General features: G+C 41.1%; 1 pseudogene; it reads right to left on the bottom strand.

Moving 5' to 3' along the window:
* LOC134485806 (uncharacterized) overlaps positions 1-26,728 on the bottom strand; it is an 80,424-nt pseudogene extending 53,696 nt beyond the window's left edge.
* Between the last annotated feature and the right edge of the window lie 472 nt (positions 26,729-27,200).

The raw sequence follows: 27,200 nt of genomic DNA, 5'->3' as shown, positions 1-27,200 counted from the left end.
ATAGATTATTTTTTATAGATATCAGGGCTAATTCATCTTCTAAAGAATGTTAACGGGAAAATTCAGGTCTAAATGTTTTGAGCAGAGTTTGAAAATGAATGGGATACCATGAAGGGGTAAGGAAGGAAACTGTAGGCATGTATATTTCTCAACTTTCTATAAGAAGAGTTCAACCTCCCCTCTAGCACACCACCCAGGCTATTAGGATATGGGGAAAGTGGACCTCTTTAGAAACAGTTCTTTGGAGGCGATTCCAATCTTCATTGTTCTCAGTTCAGTCCACTAGCAAACACCAAACATGAACTAGCAGCTGTTGTCCAGTCCACTCGGCAGATACCACACATGAATCAGCAAGGGCATTTCAATCCAGAGGAAACCCTGAGGCTCACCAACTAACCCAAGTTGGTGAAAGAAGCAAGAAGCCACAGGAACCTTATGAGATGTTCTTTGGCAAGTTTCTTTCTATGAAGTCTCCACAAGTGAAGCTCAGCAACACAATATAAGATGAACCAATGCATCTATGTCATAAGTGAAGACTAGTGAGGCAGAGAAAGGCAAACCAATGCTCTAGATCTCATGTGGGGTCATGCTTATATTTCTTCTAAACTTCACTCATCCTTTCACCTATGTCTGCTTTAGCAAAACAACCTTTCACCTGTGTACCCCAGCAAAACATTGATTGAGATAGCTGACTTTCCAAAGAAACCAGAAGGTTCCGTGTCAAGTAACAGACGACAAGCGCATCTTGTCCTTTTTAGATCCAGTCTTCGCTATTAGCTCAATGAAGCGCTCTTCCCTTGTTTGAAGCTTTTGAAGTTCCTCTTCCTGAGATTGTTCTGGGAAATGTGTTTAAATCCATCTTTGGGCAATGCAATTCTTTATTCCTTGAGGTTGTATTTCATTTTTGGAAATACTTAGAAGTCAAAAAGAAGTGTCTGGAACAAGGTCGATATCACAGTGCTTAAAAACAACCCAAAATGCATAAATATATAAAGTGAGATGTTTTCTATAACTATTCATGAGCTGAATGTTAAGATAATGCCTTAAGTGAAGTATAAAGCTGTTTGATTAAAAAAAACAGCTTCATTGGAATTGACTAGAATAATTTGTACTTTTCCAAGTTGCTTTGAAAAGAAGTTGATTTGCAGTGTTGCTCTTGATCACCTATGCTTACCATCTCATTTAAAATCCATGTCCTGCGCAGTCCATTTGCCATAGGTGCTTTTAATCAAGAGTTTGTTCAGTACAAGATCTCCTCATGCTATTTTTAATAATTGCATTGCTGCTGAACAGAGCTGTCTTAATATATACTTTAGTTACTTCAGAAGAACAGAAAAAAAATACAATTTTCCTGGTAGAGATCTGTGGATAATGGTTGGGTTCTTTTTATTAGGAGTTTAATGAAAATCTGTTTCAGTGCATCCTCTCTCTCTCTCTCTCTCTCTCTCTCTCTCTCTCTCTCTCTCTCTCTCACAAATAGCTACCGATTACAAAACATAGCTCTCTGTAGCTTTTCCTCTGTATAATGTTCAGAATTTCTTCATTATACACCCCATCTCTATGTCTGAGCATTGTGATCTAGTTCCTGATAAAGTGACAATTCTGTCTCAAGAAGAAAGTGAAGTTAAAGAGAAGTTACATAAATGATACAATGAGCTAGACAGTTCCAAAACTGAGTGGTCTCTTTGCTTCATGGTGTGCCTGAGATAAATGACAATTTATAAGTGTGTGTGTGTTTCTGAGTGTATGCATACGTACAGACCATGCTGAGAGGAAATAAATAGTCCACTTAGCTTAGTGAAATGAGGCCTAAAATGGGTAAAGGGAGAGGAAGTTGATTAGATATCACATGAGAAAATATGGGTGAGGAACAAGATTGGGCATCAAGAATATCAGACCACAGTGCAGATGTGACAGTCTAGGACAAATTCACAGAGAGATCCATCTGAGACTCCTGATAGTGGCAGCTAGTGCCAGGCATAAATGACTATAAATGTGCCCCACACTCATGGCTACTATAAAGGCAAACTATAGAGGAAAAGTGTGGCTTCTGCTGGAAAGCTAAAGTGCGGACAGACGTCACTCGAAGCGGGCCGTTGTCAGCAGCAGCACTACTTAGAGACAGAGATGAGTGTCCCTTCTCCATGTCAGCCACAGTGTCCCACCCGTGTGTGTGTGTGTGTGTGTGTGTGTGTGTATGCTTTACTGTCTTGCACAGATTAGAGTTCAAACAGGAAAGTGGTCTATGATTACAGTCTCCCAGTCTGTAAGATGTTATGCCATAATAGCACATCCGAATAGATTAACTACATGTAGTTGACTTAATTTGGGGCATTTCATAAAGATTCTCTTCCCTCCAGGGGCAGCAATTCCTTCATTGTCATTGACACGTCGGGCACCAGAGGAAGTCTGGGAGTCGGACTCCTGGAACCAAAGGTTGCACCAGAGATTGTATTCTCCCTTTCCTTTCCATATTTGGAGAAGTCACATGGGAGAAAAACAAGAGGTAGTTAGCAGAGAACGTTCTGAAAACCATATTTGTTCTTGTTCAGGAGCAGGGAAATAAAGAGAACACTTTAAAGGAGGAACAGGGTGTGGTGCCATTTATTTCCCTTATCACCTCAACCCTCACTGACTCTGTGGGGCAAGGAAGTGGAATGGATGGGTCAGCCTGCAAGAACCTCAAGGGCCATGTACTTGTCACTAATCTATGGATTGTTTTCATTTTATTAACATTTTAACATGTTTTCTGTGGTACTAAGCACAAGAGCAGATTAATTTCAGCTCAGCATAATAGATAGATAGGGCCACAGCTTTGTGGAATTTTATGCCAGAAAAGACTTTTTAAATTGATTTTCACGTCCCTTTGTAGCATTTATTTTTGACCATCGGGAAAAAAGCAAAAGGGTATAGAGAACACATTTTGAACAAAAACATAAAAGTATGCTGGAGTTACAGTTTTTTTTTCTGCATCAAAAGTGCTGATATGGCGGATCCCGGCCCGCAGCAGCTCTCTGCTCCCAGACCCGGTGAGAGAGAGACCCAACCGCCTGGTCAGGTGGGCACTCCTGAGGCTGCAGAGCAGAAGAGACCACCAACACTGCTCACCCCTGCCCACATCCCTGGCCCAAGAGGAAACTGTATAAGGCCTCTGGGCTCCCGTGGGGGAGGGCCCAGGAGCGGCAGGACCCCTGCACCTGAGACACCGCCGGAACCTGAAGGAAACAGACCGGATAAACAGTTTTCTGCACCCAAATCCCGTGGGAGGGAGAGCTAAACCTTCAGAGAGGCAGACACGCCTGGGAAACCAGAAGAGATTGCACTCTGCACACACATCTCGCACGCCAGAGGAAAACACCAAACACCATCTGGAACCCTGGTGCACTGAAGCTCCCGGAAACGGCAGCGCAGATCTTCCTGGTTGCTGCCTCCACAGAGAGCTCGTGGGCAGCACCCCTCGAGTGAACTTGAGCCTCGGGACCACAGGTAAGACCAACTTTTCTGCTGCAAGCAACCTGCCTGGTGAACTCAAGACACAGGCCCACAGGAACAGCTGAAGACATGTAGAGAGGAAAAACTACACGCCCAAAAGCACAACACTCTGTCCCCATAACTGGCTGAAAGAAAACAGGAAAACAGGTCTACAGCACTCCTCACACACAGGCTTATAGGACAGTCTAGCCACTGTCAGGAATAGCAGAACAAAGTAACACTAGAGATAATCTGATGGCGAGAGGCAAGCACAGGAACCCAAGCAACAGAAACCAAGACTACATGGCATCATCGGAGCCCAATTCTCCCATCAAAACAAACATGGAATATCCAAACACACCAGAAAAGCAAGATCTAGTTTCAAAATCATATTTGATCATGATGCTGGAGGACTTCAAGAAAGACATGAAGAACTCCCTTAGAGAACAAGTAGAAGCCTACAGAGAGGAATCGCAAAAATCCCTGAAAGAATTCCAGGAAAAGACAATCAAACAGTTGAAGGAATTAAAAATGGAAATAGAAGCAATCAAGAAAGAACACATGGAAACAACCCTGGATATAGAAAACCAAAAGAAGAGACAAGGAGCTGTAGATACACGCTTCACCAACAGAATACAAGAGATGGAAGAGAGAATCTCAGGAGCAGAAGATTCCATAGAAATCATTGACTCAACTGTCAAAGATAATGTAAAGCAGAAAAAGCTACTGGTCCAAAACATACAGGAAATTCAGGACTCAATGAGAAGATCAAACCTAAGGATAATAGGTATAGAAGAGAGTGAAGACTCCCAGCTCAAAGGACCAGTAAACATCTTCTACAAAATCATAGAAGAAAACTTCCCTAACCTAAAAAAAGAGATACCCATAGGCATACAAGAAGCCTACAGAACTCCAAATAGATTGGACCAGAAAAGAAACACCTCCCGTCACATAATAGTCAAAACACCAAACCCACAAAATAAAGAAAGAATATTAAAAGCAGTAAGGGAAAAAGGTCAAGTAACATATAAAGGCAGACCTATCAGAATCACACCAGACTTTTCACCAGAAACTATGAAGGCCAGAAGATCCTGGACAGATGTCATACAGACCTTAAGAGAACAAAAATGCCAGCCCAGGTTACTGTATCCTGCAAAACTCTCAATTAACATAGATCGAGAAACCAAGATATTCCATGACAAAACCAAATTTACACAATATCTTTCTACAAATCCAGCACTACAAAGGATAATAAATGGTAAAGCACAACATAAGGAGGCAAGCTATACCCTAGAAGAAGCAAGAAACTAATCTTCTTGGCAACAAAACAAAGAGAAGAAAAGCACACAAACATAACCTCACACCCAAATATGAATATAACAGAAAGCAATAATCACTATTCCTTAATATCTCTCAACATCAATGGCCTCAACTCCCCGATAAAAAGACATAGATTAACAAACTGGATACGCAACGAGGACCCTACATTCTGCTGCCCACAGGAAACACACCTCAGAGACAAAGACAGACACTACCTCACAGTGAAAGGCTGGAAAACAACTTTCCAAGCAAATGGTCCGAAGAAGCAAGCTGGATTAGCCATTCTAATATCGAATAAAATCAACTTTAAACCAAAAGTCATCAAAAAAGATAAGGAAGGACACTTCATATTCATCAAAGGAAAAATCCACCATGATGAACTCTCAATCCTAAATATCTATGCCCCAAATACAAGGGCACCTACATACGTAAAAGAAACCTTACTAAAGTTCAAAACACACATTGCACCTCACACAATAATAGTGGGAGATTTCAACACCCCACTCTCATCAATGGACAGATCATGGAAACAGAAATTAAACAGAGACGTAGACCGACTAAGAGAAGTCATGAGCCAAATGGATTTAACAGATATTTATAGAACAATCTATCGTAAAGCAAAAGGATATACCTTCTTCTCAGCTCCTCATGGTACTTTCTCCAAAATTGACCATATAATTGGTCAAAAGACGGGCCTCAACAGGTACAGAAAGATAGAAATAATCCCATGCGTGCTATCGGACCACCACGGCCTAAAACTGGTCTTCAATAACAATAAGGGAAGAATGCCCACATATACGTGGAAATTGAACAATGCTCTACTCAATGATAGCCTGGTCAAGGAAGAAATAAAGAAAGAAATTAAAAACTTTTTAGAATTTAATGAAAATGAAGGTACAGCTTACCCAAACTTATGGGACACAATGAAAGCTGTGCTAAGAGGAAAACTCATAGTGCTGTGTGCCTGCAGAAAGAAACAGGAAAGAGCATATGTCAGCAGCCTGACAGCACACCTAAAAGCTCTAGAGCAAAAAGAAGCAAATACACCCAGGAGGAGTAGAAGGCAGGAAATAATCAAACTCAGAGCTGAAATCAATCAAGTAGAAAGAAAAAGGACCATAGAAAGAATCAACAGAACCAAATGTTGGTTCTTTGAGAAAATCAACAAGATAGATAAACCCTTAGCCAGACTAACGAGAGGACCCAGAGAGTGTGTCCAAATTAACAAAATCAGAAATGAAAAGGGAGACATAACTACAGATTCAGAGGAAATTCAAAAAATCATCAGATCTTACTATAAAAACCTATATTCAACAAAATTTGAAAATCTTCAGGAAATGGACAATTTCCTAGACAGATACCAGGTACCGAAGTTAAATCAGGAACAGATAAACCAGTTAAACAACCCCATAACTCCTAAGGAAATAGAAGCAGTCATTAAAGCTCTCCCAACCAAAAAGAGCCCAGGTCCAGACGGGTTTAGTGCAGAATTCTATCAGACCTTCATAGAAGACCTCATACCAATATTATCCAAACTATTCCACAAAATTGAAACAGATGGATCACTACCGAATTCCTTCTACGAAGCCACAATTACTCTTATACCTAAACCACACAAAGACCCAACAAAGAAAGTGAACTTCAGACCAATTTCCCTTATGAATATCGACGCAAAAATACTCAGTAAAATTCTAGCAAACCGAATCCAAGAGCACATCAAAACAATCATCCACCATGATCAAGTAGGCTTCATCCCAGGCATGCAGGGATGGTTTAACATACGGAAAACCATCAACGTGATCCATTATATAAACAAACTGAAAGAACAAAACCACATGATCATTTCATTAGATGCTGAGAAAGCATTTGACAAAATTCAACACCCCTCCATGATAAAAGTCCTGGGAAGAATAGGAATTCAAGGCCCATACCTAAACATAGTAAAAGCCATATACAGCAAACCAGTTGCTAACATTAAACTAAATGGAGTGAAACTTGAAGCAATCCCACTAAAATCAGGGACTAGACAAGGCTGCCCACTCTCCCCCTACTTATTCAAATTAGTTGTTGAAGTTCTAGCCAGAGCAATCAGACAACAAAAGGAGGTCAAGGGGATACAGATCGGAAAAGAAGAGGTCAAAATATCACTATTTGCAGATGATATGATAGTATATTTAATTCATCCCAAAAGTTCCACCAGAGAACTACTAAAGCTGATAAACAACTTCAGCAAAGTGGTTGGGTATAAAATTAACTCAAATAAATCAGTAGCCTTCCTCTACACAAAAGAGAAACAAGCCGAGAAAGAAATTAGGGAAACGACACCCTTCAAAATAGACCCAAATAATATAAAGTACCTCGGTGTGACTTTAACCAAGCAAGTAAAAGATCTGTACAATAAGAACTTCAAGACACTGAAGAAAGAAATTGAAGAAGACCTCAGAAGATGGAAAGATCTCCCATGCTCATGGATTGGCAGGATTAATATAGTAAAAATGGCCATTTTACCAAAAGCAATCTACAGATTCAATGCAATCCCCATTAAAATACCAATCCAATTCTTCAAAGAGTTAGACAGAACAATTTGCAAATTCATCTGGAATAACAAAAAACCCAGGATAGCTAAAACTATCCTCAACAATAAAAGGACTTCATGGGGAATCACTATCCCTGAACTCAAGCAGTATTACAGAGCAATAGTGATAAAAACTGCATGGTATTGGTACAGAGACAGACAGATAGACCAATGGAATAGAATTGAAGACCCAGAAATGAACCCACACACCTATGGTCACTTGATTTTTTACAAAGGTGCCAAAACCATTCAATGGAAAAAAGATAGCATTTTCAGCAAATGGTGCTGGTTCAACTGGAGGTCAACATGTAGACGAATGCAGATTGATCCATGCTTATCACCCTGTACAAAGCTTAAGTCCAAGTGGATCAAGGACCTCCACATCAAACCAGACACACTCAAACTAATAGAAGAAAAACTAGGGAAGCATCTGGAACACATGGGCACTGGAAAAAATTTCCTGAACAAAACACCAATGGCTTATGCTCTAAGATCAAGAATCGACAAATGGGATCTCATAAAACTGCAAAGCTTCTGTAAGGCAAAGGACACTGTGGTTAGGACAAAACGGCAACCAACAGATTGGGAAAAGATCTTCACCAATCCTACAACAGATAGAGGCCTTATATCCAAAATATACAAAGAACTCAAGAAGTTAGACTTCAGGGAGACAAATAACGCTATTAAAAAATAGGGTTCTGAGCTAAACAAACAAATCACAGCTGAGGAATGCCGAATGGCTGAGAAACACCTAAAGAAATGTTCAACATCTTTAGTCATAAGGGAAATGCAAATCAAAACAACCCTGAGATTTCACCTCACACCAGTGAGAATGGCTAAGATCAAAAACTCAGGTGACAGCAGATGCTGGCGAGGATGTGGAGAAAGAGGAACACTCCTCCATTGTTGGTGGGATTGCAGACTGGTACAACCATTCTGGAAATCAGTCTGGAGGTTGCTCAGAAAATTGGACATTGAACTGCCTGAGGATCCAGCTATACCTCTCTTGGGCATATACCCAAAAGATGCCCCAACATATAAAAAAGACACGTGCTCCACTATGTTCATAGCAGCCTTATTTATAATAGCCAGAAAATGGAAAGAACCCAGATGCCCAACAGAGGAATGGATACAGAAAATGTGGTACATCTATACAATGGAATATTACTCAGCTATCAAAAACAATGACTTTATGAAATTCGTAGGCAAATGGTTGGAACTGGAAAATATCATCCTGAGTGAGCTAACCCAATCACAGAAAGACATCCATGGTATGCACTCATTGATAAGTGGCTATTAGCCCAAATGCCTAGAACAAATGAAACTCAAGACGGATGATCAAAATGTGAATACTTCACTCCTTCTTTAAAAGGGGAACAAGAATACCCTTGGCAGGGAAGAGAGAGGCAAAGATTAAAACAGAGACTGAAGGAACACCCATTCAGAGCCTGCCCCATATGTGACCTACACATATACAGCCACCCATTTAGACAAGATGGATGAAGCAAAGAAGTGCAGACCGACAGGAGCTGGATGTAGATCGCTTCTGAGAGACACAGCCAGAATACAGGAAATACAGAGGCGAATGCCAGCAGCAAACCACTGAACTGAGAATAGGACCCCCGTTGAAGGAATCAGAGAAAGACCTGGAAGAGCTTGAAGGGGCTAGAGGCCCCATATGTACAACAATGCCAAGCAACCAAAGCTTCCAGGGACTAAGGCACTACCTAAAGACTATACATGAACTGACCCTGGACTCTGACCTCATAGGTAGCAATGAATATCCTAGTAAGAGCACCAGTGGAAGGGGAAGCCCTGGGTCCTGCTAAGACTGAACCCCCAGTGAACTAGACTGTTGGGGGGAGGGCGGCAATGGGGGGAGGGTTGGGAGGGGAACATCCATAAGGAAGTGTAGGAGGGAGGGAGATGTTTGCCTGGAAACCGGGAAAGGGAATAACACTCGAAATGTATATAAGAAATACTCAAGTTAAAAAAAAAAAGAGAGAGAAGAAACAGACATGGCACATGGGAACATGGGGGTTTATAAAGGTGGCCTGTGGGCCTGTGTCTTGAGTTCACCAGGCAGGTTGCTTGCAGCAGAAAAGTTGGTCTTACCTGTGGTCCCGAGGCTCAAGTTCACTCGAGGGGTGCTGCCCACGAGCTCTCTGTGGCGGCAGCAACCAGGAAGATCTGCGCTGCCGTTTCCGGGAGCTTCAGTGCACCAGGGTTCCAGATGGTGTTTGGTGTTTTCCTCTGGCGTGCGAGATGTGTGTGCAGAGTGCAGTCTCTTCTGGTTTCCCAGGCGTGTCTGCCTCTCTGAAGGTTTAGCTCTCCCTCCCACGGGATTTGGGTGCAGAAAACTGTTTATCCGGTCTGTTTCCTTCAGGTTCCGGCGGTGTCTCAGGTGCAGGGGTCCTGCCGCTCCTGGGCCCTCCCCCATGGGAACCCAGAGGCCTTATCTATTTCTTCTCTATCCAGAGTCAGTTCTTTGTCCCATGTCCCTCCAGGACAAATACCCCTTACCTCTCTCATCCTTGCCCATTTTCTCCCCTCTCCTCATTCTGCTCCCCTTCTCCCTCGACCTCTGTTTTTTGTGTTTCTGATTCCCTGCCCTCTGTCTCTCTGGGGAATAGAAATCTCCTTTGATTGAGCACTTGTTCTTGGGTATCCTGAGGCAATACTTTTGCTTTCAAGGACTCTTTCAGGAAGGAACAGGCTGAGGACCCGCCTGGCCTCCCTTCCTTCTGACTCTGTTGCTGGCTTGGATAACACGGCAAAGTTTTGATGCAATTCCACTTTTTTTAGAGTCATAAGGGTTTATTATTATTATTATTATTATTATTATTATTATTATTATTATTATATTATTATTATTATCCATTTCAGGCTCCATGAATAACCCACCAATTCTGGACTCATTAATCTCTCTGTCCTCCTTTGTCTGGCTAATTCTCACCTGTCCCTGCCTGAGTAGAACCCTCAGGTTTCCTTTGTTTGACTTTGGCTCTGTGTCCTGTGAGCTCTGCTCCTCTTCTTTCTGGATCTTCCTTTGTGACCCTCAGATCTTTTCCTCCCTCAACCATCTTGGTTCCTGCCAGTTAGGACCATTGTTTTCTGGTTTGAAATGACTTCACTATCCCAATCTAAGTAAAGAGCAACAAGAATAAAGACTGAACAACAAAGTCTGTCTGTGTCTGCTGCTACTCCTGCCCATGGGACCTGTGCAGAGGTGTGGGTGATGTCAAAAGGAAAAGTATTGGTTCAGTGGGTAGAGGGGGATTTGGGGAGGTTGGGGAAGGGAAAGGATATGATCAGATAATTATATTGTTTGAAGAGGTGGTGGTGGGGAAGAACATGATCAGATACATTGTATGGAAAATTGTTAAATAAATACAAACATTGAAGAATGATTATTCCTCTAGTTTACATATATGTTCTATAGTTTAATCTCAGGGAAGGCAGATGGCTCTAAATGACTGAAGTATCACATAGGAAATAAGATAAAAAGAGAGCTATGCCCAGCTCTTATTTCAATCTATAATGATAATTATTAGTGTGACAGACCTGTCAGTCTGAGTAGTAACGCTCATGGATGGTCTCAGTTAGTTCTTAGAAGAGTTTGCAGGTAAAAGAGTTTATAGTTGGTCAGCAGGGGAAACCAAGGCTCCAACACAGAAAGCCCACTGTGGTGATTCTTGCTGGCTAGGGTCTCTATTTTCTTTATCGAGAGATTAGCATAATTAACGAAGTGTTTTTCAAAGATTACTCTTACATCTGCCAGAGAGCCCAGGGAAGGGATTAGTCGGAGGGTTATTTCAGTCTGAAAATGTCAAGTGTTTGAAACAGACGCTAAAGTGGACCACTTGTGTGTTCAGAGTAATAGACCAGGGCAGTGTGAGTAATAAGCAGAGGCAGAGAATGGAAAAATGGCAATCAAGAAGTTAACAAGAACCCTATGATTTACCAAATGAGCTAGCCAGGTTTGTTTTTTGTTGTGGTGGTGGTTGTTTTAAGACGGTCTCTGCATAGCGCTGGGTGTCATGAGGCAGGAGGATCTCTTATGAGTTCATTAAAGGTAGCTGCTCTTCACTGGGCAGGTTCAGAGCCAGTAGGGTCTTATACCACAGAAATAGTACCCAGGATCTATGCACTGGAGATTTCATCTCCAAGTGTCATCAGGCTTGACCACAAGTCCTTTACCCACTGGGCCATCTCACTGGTTCGTCCTCTGTTTGCATGATGTCATCCGTTTTGACTGTGACACTGCAGAATCTCAGAGAAGGTTTATTTTATGTTTCCTTGATGGGTAAGAATGACCACCTTTTTTTTTTTTTTTATTAACTTGAGTATTTCTTATATACATTTCGAGTGTTATTCTCTTTCCCAGTTTCTGGGCAAACATCCCCCTAATCCCTCCCCCTCCCCTTCTTTATGGCTGTTCCCCTCCCCATCCTCCCCCCAATTGCCACCCTCCTCCCAACAATCTAGATCACTGGGGGTTCAGTCTTAACAGGACCCAGGGCTTCCCCTTCCACTGGTGCTCTTACTAGGATATTCATTGCTACCTATGAGGTCAGAGTCCAGGGTCAGTCCATGTATAGTCTTTAGGTAGTGGCTTAGTCCCTGGAAGCTCTGGTTGCTTGGCATTGTTGTACATATGGGGTCTCGAGCCCCTTCAAGCTCTTCCAGTTCTTTCTCTGATTCCTTCAACGGGATGACCACCTTTTTTATGAAACAATGAACACTGTGCTTCCTTCAAGAACTATTTGGAGAACTAGCTCATTGTTTGTTGAAGATTTATTGTTTGTGTTTGATTTTCTTAAACTCCTTTTTTGTATTCAAGATATTAAACCTCCTTTCTGAAGGATAGCTGTTAAAGATTGTCTCCAATGTTTAGGCTGCCTCTTCACTATGTCAATAGTTTACTGTACTGTGAAGAAGGTTTATGGTATTATGGAGTCCCACTTGCCAGTTCTTTGGGTTATTTCTTGTGTTATTAGATTCCTCTCCAGAAAGCTTTTGCCCACGTGTCTATTTTGGCTCCTTCCTAAAGATGTTTCAGTGGTTCATACTTTTATGTCTAAATCTTTGATTAATTTTGAATTGATTTCATGCAGGGTGAAAATATGGCTTTAATTTAATTCTTTGGTATACAGATTGTTCAGTTTTCCAGGGGCTTTAGTCCAATGTGTGTGTTTTTGACACAGGTAGCTGTATCTATGTGGGTTTATTGCTGGATCCTCTATTCTATTGCATTGGTCTCCATGTCTGTTTTGTACTCGTATCACTAATTGTGGGGCGAGTGGACTGTGCCACCAGGTAGAAGAACTAGTATAATTGCGTGAGCCCAAACCCCATGTAACCACAACACCACACGGAGAGGACCATGGCAATCGAGAGGATTAAGGTTTCTAGCATAAAAGCCTGCATTTCTCCATGCTATTGAGGCATCTAGCTAGAGTTCAGCCAATGAGCTTCCCTTCCTGAGCATTACTTCCTGCAAATGGTATTTAATCCCTGGTTCACCTGGAGTAAAGTGTATGCATTTATATTTGCTATTAAGTATGACAGTTTGAACAAGGAAAGACCAGGTTTTCATCAAGGATCACTAATGGGGTAGGGGGAGAGTAGGGAGGAGGGCAGTGTGACAAAGAATTGGCCATAAATCTCCTGGAGGTCTTCTCTTTCCTAGACCCTCTGTACTCATTCAGAACAAAACTGGGTTCCATCCCCTGACCTGAGCTCTGCCTTCCCATTCCTACATGGTATACAGACTCTCTGAGGGGAAGTCTGGACCCAAGCACTCCCAACTCCCACAGGGACTCTAGCAACTCCTGAGAACACAGGAGCCAAGGAATCACAGCAATCATCGCAGACCCAGATGTTTTCCACCTGAAAAAACACATTTCAGACTGTGTTCTGCCTCCCCTGAGCAGCGTGCAGTGCTCCTGGCAGACACACAGCCCAGCAAGTAATTGTGAAACATCCAGTATTATTCTTTCTAGTTAGAATAGATTCAGCTATTTGGGGTCTTTTGTGCTTCTATATGAATTACGATAGTCTTAAGGCCATTGAGGATGAACTCCTCTCTCACGGCTGGCTTTGGACCCCACTTCTGCTTTTTTGGACATCACAGCTGCCCCTTCTTAAGACTTACAATACCATGAAATGTTATGTTACGAGTTTACTGAGGTCCATCAAGGTCAAAAGAATAGAATCCAAGTTTTATCCCTGGTTCTGGGGAAATACATGCCATTTTGATCTGCACTCAAAATTAGAATATTACTTATTATTGTCTTTTCCCTAAAGATTGATCTAGCTGGGCCTGTCAACCACTTGGCTAAGAGAGCTCTCTCTTGGAAGGCTGACTCACTTTATGTCCTGCTAAAAGATGAGAAGAATAATTGACCCTTAAAGAGATAATGTAGTTATTCTTACCAATCCATGCCACCCCATGACACAGCTATTTACAGAACTTACCTTATGCACAACTGACAAGTCTATAAATTCTAACCAAAAAATGTGTAGTTTTTTCTTCTTTTGATACTGGCCAAAGTCAAAACATGTTTTTTTCTGAAACTCTGGGTTATCTGCCTATTCCTCTGAAGAACCCTGCCCTTCCTCCACCATGCAGCCACTTCCTGACTTCTGTTGCTGAACACGCTGCTTTCTTGCTCTGATTCAACAGGCATAGCTTTCCCCCTTCCACAGAAGGAAGGCCATGCTGGAGGTTATGTAACTTAGATCTTACCATGGTTTATTCAAATTTTAATATTTTTACTTGAAAATGGTTCTTAACCTTGGTCAGAATGGTTATCACTAGGAAACAAATGACAACTCATGTTGCCAATGAGGTGGGAAAGGGAAACAATTTCCACCGTCGGAGGAAGTGTAGCTTGCGTATCCACTCTAGGAACCAGAACGGAGGTTTCACAACAAGTTAGAAATAGAATGACACATAGCAGTCATATACTTGTGTGCATATCCTCGTGACACTGCATGCTCATGGCACTGCACATCCTCATGATACTGCACATATTAATGATACTGCATGTACTCATGGCACCATGCTTTCCTCTCAGGAGATATCTTCACATTCCTCTCCTTTGTTGCTTTATTTATAACATCCAGAAAACGGTATCAGCCTCGATTTCCATCAAGCGATGAGTGGGTAAGGAAAGTGGAGAACATAGGAAAAGTGAAATTTCACTGAACTATAAAAAATAAAATGTGTAAGTAAGGGATAGATCTGAAAAGCAGTATATTAAGGGAGAATACCCTGGCCTAGCAAGACAAAACTGACATATTCTCTCTCATATGCTGATCCTAGCATCTCATTTTTAGATTTGTGTGTTTGAACTAGAGTGTCTGTAGAGGTCAGAAACCTAGAAAGAAAGGGTCTAAGAGAAGACGAGAGGAAGAAAGCCTGAAGGGTTGAAAGGAAAGAAGCCATAAGGGGGAGGAGATAATAAAACACATGCCAACATATGTAGGGGAGTGGGAATGCTAGGGACAGAGACGGAGGCAGGAGGATAGGGCAGAGTATGGGGTGGGTGCTAGTTAACCAAAAACTGAGAATCTGTCTGTCTGTCTGTCTTTCTATATCTACCCACCCTGTGGAACTCTATTACTTTGTATACTAAGTAAAATATTTGGTGGAAAAAAAGATTTTCAACACAGGACTCTGCATGGTAGAATTTTTCCCCCCAAAAGTGAGCCATTAAGTAAAAATTGTAATGATGGGTATGGGAGACCCCCCTATGGGTTGTTAGAAAACAACACAGGCTGCCACTGCTCTTGGTGGCCCTCCAGAACTAGATGATAATACCACGTTGTTAAAGACAATGAACTTTGGTTGAGGGAAATAGAGAGATCAGGTTGGAGCTGATCTGAAATGTCTTCTGTAGGCTTAGATTGTTCAAAACCCACTTTACTAAGAGTTCTTAAATGCTTTATCCTCCCTTCTAACCCACCGCCCACCAGAGGTAGTGGAAAGGAGAAGATAGCAAAGGAGGATGTGGATCTGTTTAGAATTAGCTCATTGGGGTAATTCCAATCTTTGTTGTCAGGACATCAGAGGTTCAGTTCACATGAGTCATCAGCAGAAGTTCAATCCACTCACAAACTCCATTCATGAGTCAGCAATGGTAGCTCAACCCGGAAACAACTTCAAGGCTCTGCCAAACAGCCTGAGTCCATGGAAGCAGCAAGAAGCCACTTGAACATTGTGAGTCCTTTGGTGCGTGTCTCTCCACAAAGTCAGTGAAGAAGGCAAGGTGAACCAATACCACAGCATCACCAGTGAAGACCAGCATCAGTGAAGCGCAATGAACGCCAGCAAAGAGGAGAAAAGCAGACCAATGCCACAGTTGTCCACTGTCTGTTGGATTATTCTTATGCCCTTTCCAAACATCACTTATCCTCTCAAGCCTCTGGTGTAGTGAAATATCACATGCCCTTTTTCTAGGCAGTTTCCATCAAAACATCCCAAGACACAACTGAGTCTCCAAGGAGAGCAGGAATTCCCTTCCAGTCTTGCCTGTTGATTAGCTTTTATTCTGTCTGAAGGTTCTACTGTGTATGCCACTGGGGGAGAAAAGCTGTCAGTGGTGTTACCTGTTACTGAATCCTGAATGCTACAATGCCCATGCACCTGGCAAGGTGTTTATGCTCACTGCTGCAATATTGGCATGGCTGTTATGAGGTAAGCAGTTGATTTCTGATTGAATTAGAGGCCTATTCCTCAGGAGGTAATTCATGCCCATTACTGTAAATTTGGCTAAAAGCTTATGGGTGGTGAAGCCATAGGTCTTTTGTAATCCACTACTTTTTTTTTCTAAATGGACATAGAATCAAATTGCCTTCTAAATATTACTAAAAAACTATTACTCACGGATTAGTGTTGTTCTCAGCTCTGGCCAGTGTAATGTCTTTTTGCCAGGGACTGCAGTTAATACTGCAATTTGTAATTGGTCAAAGTGCTGAGAATAAGGGACTGTTCATTGCTTAGTCCCAAGTCAGACATGTAGAGCCCCTCACTAAGAGTCATGCATAGTTGTGAAAGAGGGAACAGAAAGAGTGCATTGGCTAGAGAATGGAGACAAGTGCCATGAAGTGCTGTCTTCTGGACATGATGTGGCTGTTGCACTTGTGAACTTTACATCAGCCATCTTGCCTGCACAAGAACTGCATAAGAGCAGACCAGCAAGATCATTCAACATTACTGTCTCCTGCCTGACTTGAATGCAGTGGGTTACAAAAACAAAACAAAACAAAGCAACAAACAACCAACAACAACAATAGAAGGAACAACAAAGGGAGAGGACCTGAAGGTGGGCAGGGCACACGTTAGGGGATTACAGGGAGTGTGAGAGGAAGCTGGGCATAGATAGGATCAAGAGACATTGTGCAGTCATAGAAAATGGTCAAGATTAAATTTAAGAAGGTAAATAATTAAAGTATCTTTTACAAAAGGAGTTTTCACAGCAAATGTTATTAATTGTGCTGGAACTACTGATCCTCAATTGGCAAGACACTTTATCTAAGCCCTGCAGTGTGAGCTCTCTGTTTTGTTCCCTAGGGTATACCTTAATTGTTTCTGCTGCTTTTCTGTCCTTCCTCAATTTAATCTCCTGTGTTGGCTCTTATCTATGTCCAATTTGTAACTATTTTTATGTCAACACTCTTACTGTTTGGCAAGGTTGGCAAAGAGAGAAGCACAAAGGGTTGAGTGATTCAAAGACATTCTGCCTTTGTTTGGAAAGAACCTGGGGAGGAGTAGTGAGTGGTCTAGACCTGTGGTCTGCTTTAGATGGGGTAGTAACAGGTCGAAGGAAAGGAAGGGAAAGTACTGAAATTTAATTTTTAATTTTTACCCTGAAGTCAGCCATTGCTAGGGATAGCTAGGAAGATAGCATATATGGTTGATTAAAAGGTGACCAGGAAATCTCTCTTATGCTCAGCTATTACTAGTGTCAGTAGTTTGAGAAAGGAAGAACCTCAAAATACAAGATGGATCCAAGTTACTTTAATTTCAGGAAGAGTCATTATTTAATGAAAATAGAAGAGCTTTACAAGTTGTAATGAAATAGTTAATAAAGAAATCACTTTTTTTTTATTAACTTGAGTATTTCTTATATACATTTCGAGTGTTATTCCCTTTCCCGGTTTCCGGGCAAACATCCCCCTCCCCCCTCCCCTTCCTTATGGGTGTTCCCCGCCCAACCCTCCCCCCATTGCCGCCCTCCCCCCATAGACTAGTTCACTGGGGGTTCAGTCTTAGCAGGACCCAGGGCTTCCCCTTCCACTGGTGCTCTTACTAGGATATTCATTGCTACCTATGAGGTCAGAGTCCAGGGTCAGTCCATGTATAGTCTTTAGGTAGTGGCTTAGTCCCTGGAAGCTCTGGTTGCTTGGCATTGTTGTACATATGGGGTCTCGAGCCCCTTCAAGCTCTTCCAGTTCTTTCTCTGATTCCTTCAATAGGGGACCTATTCTCAGTTCAGTGGTTTGTTGCTGGCATTCGCCTCTGTATTTGCTGTATTCTGGCTGTGTCTCTCAGGAGAGATCTACTTCCGGCTCCTGTCGGTCTGCACTTCTTTGCTTCATCCATCTTGTCTAATTGGGTGGCTGTATATGTATGGGCCACATGTGGGGCAGGCTCTGAATGGGTGTTCCTTCAGTCTCTGTTTTAATCTTTGCCTCTCCCTTCCCTGCCAAGGGTATTCTTTTTCCTCATTTAAAGAAGGAGTGAAGCATTCACATTTTGATCATCCGTCTTGAGTTTCGTTTGTTCTAGGGATCTAGGGTAATTCAAGCATTTGGGCTAATAGCCACTTATCAATGAGTGCATACCATGTATGTCTTTCTGTGATTGGGTTAGCTCACTCAGGATGATATTTTCCAGTTCCAACCATTTGCCTACGAATTTCATAAACTCATTGTTTTTGATAGCTGAGTAATATTCCATTGTGTAGATGTATCACATTTTCTGTATCCATTCCTCTGTTGAAGGGCATCTGGGTTCTTTCCAGCTTCTGGCTATTATAAATAAGGCTGCTATGAACATAGTGGAGCACGTGTCTCTTTTATATGTTGAGGCGTCTTTTGGGTATATGCCCAAGAGAGGTATAGCTGGATCCTCAGGCAGTTCAATGTCCAATTTTCTGAGGAGCCTCCAGACTGATTTCCAGAATGGTTTTACCAGTCTGCAATCCCACCAACAATGGAGGAGTGTTCCTCTTTCTCCACATCCTCGCCAGCATCTGCTGTCACCTGAGTTTTTGATCTTAGCCATTCTCACTGGTGTGAGGTGAAATCTCAGGGTTGTTTTGATTTGCATTTCCCTTATGACTAAAGATGTTGAACATTTCTTTAGGTGTTTCTCAGCCATTCGGCATTCCTCAGCTGTGAATTCTTTGTTTAGCTCTGAACCCCATTTTCAATAGGGTTATTTGTTTCCCTGCGGTCTAACTTCTTGAGTTCTTTGTATATTTTGGATATAACGCCTCTATCTGTTGTAGGATTGGTAAAGATTTTTTCCCAATCTGTTGGTTGCCGTTTTGTCCTAACCACAGTGTCCTTTGCCTTACAGAAGCTTTGCAGTTTTATGAGATCCCATTTGTCGATTCTTGATCTTAGAGCATAAGCCATTGGTGTCTTGTTCAGGAAATTTTTTCCAGTGCCCATGTGTTCCAGATGCTTCCCTAGTTTTTCTTCTATTAGTTTGCGTGTGTCTGGTTTGATGTGGAGGTCCTTGATTCACTTGGACTTAAGCTTTGTACAGGGAGATAAGCATGGATCGATCTGCATTCTTCTACATGTTGCCCTCCAGTTGAACCAGCACCATTTGCTGAAAATGCTATCTTTTTTCCATTGAATGGTTTTGGCACCTTTGTCAAAAATCAAGTGACCATAGGTGTGTGGGTTCATTTCTGGGTCTTCAATTCTATTCCATTGGTCTATCTGTCTGTCTCTGTACCAATACCATGCAGTTTTTTATCACTATTGCTCTGTAATACTGCTTGAGTTCAGGGATAGTGATTCCCCCTGAAGTCCTTTTATTGTTGAGGATAGCTTTAGCTATCCTGGGTTTTTTGTTATTCCAGATGAATTTGCAAATTGTTCTGTCTAACTCTTTGAAGAATTGGATTGGTATTTTGATGGGGATTGCATTGAATCTGTAGATTGCTTTTGGTAAAATGGCCATTTTTACTATATTAATCCTGCCAATCCATGAGCATGGGAGATCTTTCCATCTTCTGAGGTCTTCTTCAATTTCTTTCCTCAGTGTCTTGAAGTTCTTATTGTACAGATCTTTTACTTGCTTGGTTAAAGTCACACCGAGGTACTTTATATTATTTGGGTCTATTTTGAAGGGTGTCGTTTCCCTAATTTCTTTCTTGGCTTGTTTCTCTTTTGTGTGGAGGAAGGCTACTGATTTATTTGAGTTAATGTTATACCCAGCCACTTTGCTGAAGTTGTTTATCAGCTTTAGTAGTTCTCTGGTGAAACTTTTGGGATCACTTAAATATACTATCATATCATCTGCAAATAGTGATATTTTGACCTCTTCTTTTCCGATCTGTATCCCCTTGATCTCCTTTTGTTGCCTGATTGCTCTGGCTAGAACTTCAAGAACTATATTGAATAAGTAGGGAGAGAGTGGGCAGCCTTGTCTAGTTCCTGATTTTAGTGGGATTGCTTCAAGTTTCTCTCCATTTAGTTTAATGTTAGCAACTGGTTTGCTGTATATGGCTTTTACTATGTTTAGGTATGGGCCTTGAATTCCTATTCTTTCCAGGACTTTTATCATGAAGGGGTGTTGAATTTTGTCAAATGCTTTCTCAGCATCTAATGAAATGATCATGTGGTTCTGTTCTTTCAGTTTGTTTATATAATGGATCACGTTGATGGTTTTCCGTATATTAAACCATCCCTGCATGCCTGGGATGAAGCCTACTTGATCATGGTGGATGATTGTTTTGATGTGCTCTTGAATTCGGTTTGCCAGAATTTTACTGAGTATTTTTGCGTCGATATTCATAAGGGAAATTGGTCTGAAGTTCTCTTTCTTTGTTGTGTCTTTGTGTGGTTTAGGTATAAGAGTAATTGTGGCTTCGTAGAAAGAATTCGGTAGGGCTCCATCTGTTTCAATTTTGTGGAATAGTTTGGATAATATTGGTATGAGGTCTTCTATGAAGGTTTGATAGAATTCTGCACTAAACCCGTCTGGACCTGGGCTCTTTTTGGTTGGGAGACCTTTAATGACTTCTTCTATTTCCTTAGGAGTTATGGGGTTGTTTAACTGGTTTATCTGTTCCTGATTTAACTTCGATACCTGGTATCTGTCTAGGAAATTGTACATTTCCTGAAGATTTTCAAATTTTGTTGAATATAGGTTTTTATAGTAAGATCTGATGATTTTTTGAATTTCCTCTGAATCTGTAGTTATGTCTCCCTTTTCATTTCTGATTTTGTTAATTTGGATGCACTCTCTGTGTCCTCTCGTTAGCCTGGCTAAGGGTTTATCTATCTTGTTGATTTTCTCAAAGAACCAACTTTTGGTTCTGTTGATTCTTTCTATGGTCCTTTTTGTTTCTACTTGGTTGATTTCAGCTCTGAGTTTGATTATTTCCTGCCTTCTACTCCTCCTGGGTGTATTTGCTTCTTTTTGTTCTAGAGCTTTTAGGTGTGCTGTCAAGCTGCTGACATATGCTCTTTCCTGTTTCTTTCTGCAGGCACTCAGCGCTATGAGTTTTCCTCTTAGCACAGCTTTCATTGTGTCCCATAAGTTTGAGTATGTTGTATCTTCATTTTCATTAAATTCTAAAAAGTTTTTAATTTCTTTCTTTATTTCTTCCTTGACCAGGTTATCATTGAGTAGAGCATTGTTCAATTTCCACGTATATGTGGGCATTCTTCCCTTATTGTTATTGAAGACCAGTTTTAGGCCGTGGTGGTCCGATAGCACGCATGGGATTATTTCTATCTTTCTGTACCTGTTGAGGCCCGTTTTTTGACCAATTATATGGTCTATTTTGGAGAAAGTACCATGAGGAGCTGAGAAGAAGGTATATCCTTTTGCTTTAGGATAGAATGTTCTATAAATATCCGTTAAGTCCATTTGGCTCATGACTTCTCTTAGTCTGTCGACATCACTGTTTAATTTCTGTTTCCATGATCTGTCCATTGATGAGAGTGGGGTGTTGAAATCTCCCACTATTATTGTGTGAGGTGCAATGTGTGTTTTGAGCTTTAGTAAGGTTTCTTTTACGTATGTAGGTGCCCTTGTATTTGGGGCATAGATATTTAGGATTGAGAGTTCATCTTGGTGGATTTTTCCTTTGATGAATATGAAGTGTCCTTCCTTATCTTTTTTGATGACTTTTAGTTGGAAATTGATTTTATTTGATATTAGAATGGCTACTCCAGCTTGCTTCTTCTGACCATTTGCTTGGAAAGTTGTTTTCCAGCCTTTCACTCTGAGGTAGTGTCTGTCTTTGTCTCTGAGGTGTGTTTCCTGTAGGCAGCAGAATGCAGGGTCCTCGTTGCGTATCCAGTTTGTTAATCTATGTCTTTTTATTGGGGAGTTGAGGCCATTGATATTGAGAGATATTAAGGAATAGTGATTATTGTTTCCCTTTATATTCATATTTGGATGTGAGGTTATGTTTGTGTGCTTTCATTCTCTTTGTTTTGTTGCCAAGACGATTAGTTTCTTGCTTCTTCTAGGGTATAGCTTGCCTCCTTATGTTGGGCTTTACCATTTATTATCCTTTGTAGTGCTGGATTTGTGGAAAGATATTGTGTAAATTTGGTTTTGTCATGGAATATCTTGGTTTCTCCATCAATGTTAATTGAGAGTTTTGCAGGATACAGTAACCTGGGCTGGCATTTGTGTTCTCTTAGGGTCTGTATGACATCAGTCCAGGATCTTCTGGCCTTCATACTTTCTGGCGAGAAGTCTGGTGTGATTCTGATAGGTCTCCCTTTATATGTTACTTGACCTTTTTCCCTTACTGATTTTAATATTCTTTCTTTATTTTGTGCGTTTGGTGTTTTGACAATTATGTGACGGGAGGTGTTTCTTTTCTGGTCCAATCTATTTGGAGTTCTGTAGGCTTCTTGTATGCCTATGGGTATCTCTTTTTTTAGGTTAGGGAAGTTTTCTTCTATGATTTTGTTGAAGATATTTATTGGTCCTTTGAGCTGGGAGTCTTCACTCTCTTCTATACCTATTATCCTTTGGTTTGATCTTCTCATTGAGTCCTGGATTTCCTGTATGTTTTGGACCAGTAGCTTTTTCCGCTTTACATTATCTTTGACAGTTGAGTCAATGATTTCTATGGAATCTTCTGCTCCTGAGATTCTCTCTTCCATCTCTTGTATTCTGTTGGTGAAGCTTGTATCTACAGCTCCTTGTCTCTTCTTTTGGTTTTCTATATCCAGGGTTGTTTCCATGTGTTCTTTCTTGATTGCTTCTATTTCCATTTTTAATTCCTTCAACTGTTTGATTGTGTTTTCCTGGAATTCTTTCAGTGATTTTTGTGCTCCTCTCTATGGGCTTCTACTTGTTTATTTATGTTTTCCTGGAATTCTTTCAGGGATTTTTGCGATTCTTTCAGGCATTTTTGCGATTCCTCTCTGTAGGCTTCTACTTGTTCTCTAAGGGAGTTCTTCATGTCTTTCTTGAAGTCCTCCAGCATCATGATCAAATATGATTTTGAAACTAGATCTTGCTTTTCTGGTGTGTTTGGATATTCCGTGTTTGCTTTGGTGGGAGAATTGCGCTCCGATGATGCCATGTAGTCTTGGTTTCTGTTGCTTGTGTTCCTGCGCTTGCCTCTCGCCATCAGATTATCTCTATTGTTACTTTGTTCTGCTATTTCTGACAGTGGCTAGACTGTCCTATAAGCCTGTGTGTCAGGAGTGCTGTAGACCTGTTTTCCTCTCTTTCAGTCAGTTATGGGGACAGAGTGTTCTGCTTTCGGGCGTGTAGTTTTTCCTCTCTACAGGTCTTCAGCTGTTCCTGTGGGCCTGTGTCTTGAGTTCACCAGGCAGCTTTCTTGCAGCAGAAAATTTGGTCTTACCTGTGGTCCCGAGGCTCAGGTTCGCTCGTGGGGCGCTGCCCAGGGGCTCTCTGCAGCGGCAGCAACCAGGAAGACCTGTTCTGCCCCTTCCGGGAGCTTCAGTGCACCAGGGTTCCAGATGGTCTTTGGCTTTTTCCTCTGGCGTCCGAGATGTGTGTGCAGGGAGCATCTCTTCTGGTTTCCCAGGCTTGTCTGCCTCTCTGAAGGTTTAGCTCTCCCTCCCACGGGATTTGGGTGCAGAGAACTGTTTATCTGGTCTGTTTCTTTCAGGTTCCGGCGGTGTCTCAGGCAGGGGTCCTGCCGCTCCTGGGCCCTCCCCCACGGGAGCCCAGAGGCCTTATACAGTTTCCTCTTGGGCCAGGGATGTGGGCAGGGGTGAGCAGTGTTGGTGGTCTCTTCCGCTCTGCAGCCTCAGGAGTGCCCACCTCAAGAAATCACTTTTTAATCTAGAAACATTTCCTTAAATTTTTTTTGTTGACAAAGTATATCCCTGTAGCTATAGCATTTTTCTATTTTTTTCGTACTGAATATTTCCTTTCTGTCTTCTCATTCCAAAATTTCTGAATTCAGAAAAAAGTATTTTCTTAACAAACATAATAACTACTTTATGAATATAAATTTAATATAATTTACTGAAAACTCAGACGTTATTTGAAACAAAAACGTGGAGATTATGTCTTAAGTATCTAACAGTTAGAAAGCCACAGGTAAGCATGCTAGCAGCCTGAAGACATTTCTTTACCATATCAATAAATTAAATTAAATTACATATGAAATCTCCATAAACTACAAAGAATTATAGCTAATTTTCTTTGAGAATTCATTTGCAAACAGGTTTGATAATGTAATCTCATATCTGGGAAGGAATGTGGAAATTCTAAAGGAACACATGTACCCCTCACTTTGGCTATCTGAACTTTTGAAACTATACACCCAGGAAAGTAGAATGTCTCTTAATAGTTTTATGCTAGGAGAAGGAAAAGCTTGACGTTAACATCTGATCCAGTCAGACAGGGAACTTGTCTTTTGGAAAGCGGAGAGATTTCATAAAATGCTGACAAGAGATGACTTATCAGACCACCTTATAGAACAGATCTAAGCTGAAACCATGATGGGTCAATGATGGGTGGGACCACACCTTGCTCAGGAACACATTGTGGCCATATTGAATTTCTTCCTGCTCTCCACTATTAATTTAGATAATCAAATGCATTTGCCAATTATGGGCTGCTGAACTTGGCTTGTTAGGGTCAATAGTTTATGCAAATATATACAAACTACCACACAAGTAGACATTTACTATATGCACATTCATGAGCATGTGTGTGCATATACACACACATCCCACAACAAACAAACAATCAACAAACAACAAAATCTCCAACAATTTTGTAGCTTTCATTTATAGTTATCACTTGTCAAAGTTATTCTTAGAGATTTATAGCTAAGAGCCATCTAGGATAGGATAAAGGCTAGAAAGTGACTTTCTTGAGGGTGGCCTACCATTTTTGCATGAACTGCAATGGGTGAGCTCTAAGAGGAAAGGCCCAGAAGAGACTTCATCTTAGGATTGATTCTTGCAGCTGATATGCCTTTTCTGTCATCATTAAATTAATATAATAATCCCTGGTCATTAGCTCACTCTATTGAGCAGATTTCCTGAAGATCAATGAAGATGTTCTGTCTTGTAGTGATGCTATATAGACAAATGGATAATTTTTTAAATTAATAATGACCTGTGAAATCCTAGATTTATACAAGTGATTTTGGGCTCACTTTAATATAAAAACTGAAATTAGAACTCTGTAAGTCTTCATGTGCCATGAGTTAATTGCACTAAGATAGAAAGCGGGTCTGTAATGGATTTCCAATCAAGCATTCCTTTCAGGTGAACTGTGAAACCATTATCAGATAACTAAAGGTCATAAAGGGAAAGGATGATTTGTTGTAGGTGAAAGAATGGAAGATAAAAGATCGACTGAGTTTATCTATACAAAACTTCAATGCTAATGGGACCCAAGGCAGATGATTTGCCTCTTGACAGAACAGTGCTAACATTTCAAACATTTAATGAAGCTGTGGAGCTGGTGGCAGATAATGAATGTTTAGATAGCTTACTAGTGTTAATGGAAACACATGAAAACATCTGTTTCGTAACTCCTTATTAAATTTATGATTTGAATTTATGTTTGAATTCACTGTGAACTTTTGAAAAACGATATCTGAAATACCATGTGATCCTAAACTAGAAGAACCAGGAATGGTGATAATAAGACAGAGCAGACAGAGCAGACAGAGCAGACAGAGCAGACAGACAGAGCAGAACGTAGGGAGAAGGATCTGCAGAGAGAGCAGAGAGAGAACAGCGACAGCAGCCAGGCTGCTTCCTACCAGGGGACAGGTTCTTTCTTGGCAGCAGGACTTCCTCTTACTGACAAGGACAGGACTTTATTCTTACAGACTTGAATTTCTTTCACTTAGCAATAGAAAGGTAGAAGCCTTTTATGTCTCTATGTAATAAAGGTGAGAGCTTATTTTTCATCTAGAATGAGTGAATTCTTTCTGTGCTGGCACGTGGGCTTTTGTTCCATCCAATGTATATATATGCACATATGTCAGTATGTGTGTGTGTGTGTGTGTGTGTGTGTGTGTGTGTGTGTGTATAGGTATGTAAGTTGATGAGACAGATAGCTGTGCCTAGCCAAAGTATATGTGGTATGAATTTGTGTATATGAATGTGTTTGTGACTGTTTTTCTTAAAAGCAGTTTAGATACACACAGCAGCTGGGGTTTTAAACTTACACAAAGCAAGAACCCGTGGAGCTCAAGGCCATGCATTCTGGCCTTAGAACATTCTCAATGTCTCTCCCCCAAGGTGTTTAGTGGAGATAAAGAAATATCTATGCGAATCAAGGTGTCAGCAAGATAAATGAGGCTATAAAAGCAGGGTAGCCAAACAGAATTGAGGCTTGGGTAGACAAGGCTCCTTGATCGGGAGACTGGTAGTGTTACAGAAAGCAATTAAAGTACGGAAACTTTCAGGGTCAGGAGCAATGGCTCCTGTGTATGACATCTATAGGAAAACACCATTCTTTATTGCTATCGTTAGGGAGGTAGTTAGACGTTAGCAGGCTCGTAGGTTACCGAGGAATGACTTCTATCTTGTAGCTAGCAGTTTATAAAACTGGGAATTAAAACTTGGATTCTGGTTGAAAGAATGGTCTCATGATTACAATTGAACTCACCTGAGTTCACCACCTCCTGAGGACATCGCCTTGATAACTCGGAGAGCCAAAACACCTTTGAACAGACAAGCCCAGTGCCCCCATATCCAGAATTCTTTAATAACATTGCTAATGTGCCTGTTCATATTGTTTTTTTCTTTTTTAATTTTTTATTAATTTTTATTTATATGAGTACACTGTAATCATCTTCAGACACACTAGAAGAAGGCACCAGATCCCACTACAGATGGTCGTGAGCCACTTCAGGACCTCTGGAAGTTCTTTTTCTAAGAACTTATTCAGGGAATGAGTAGGCGTTAAAGTCAAACAACCTTTCTGTATGTAAGACTTTAAATAAATCAAGAAGATATGGGCAATTTCTCAGGAAGTTCTGGGAAATATACAGAGAAAGTAGAATGATAAACTTCCTTGGAAAGTTGTCAATGTCATTTTGCATTAGACCTTAACAGATTCTTAGAGAACTGGTCTGGTTTAAGGGGCTAGAGAGTATGTATGGAG

Source organism: Rattus norvegicus, chromosome 2, assembly GCF_036323735.1.
Source record: "Rattus norvegicus strain BN/NHsdMcwi chromosome 2, GRCr8, whole genome shotgun sequence".
In the NCBI taxonomy this organism is placed as follows: Eukaryota; Metazoa; Chordata; class Mammalia; order Rodentia; family Muridae; genus Rattus; species Rattus norvegicus.
This window is presented reverse-complemented; position numbering and strand designations above follow the sequence as displayed.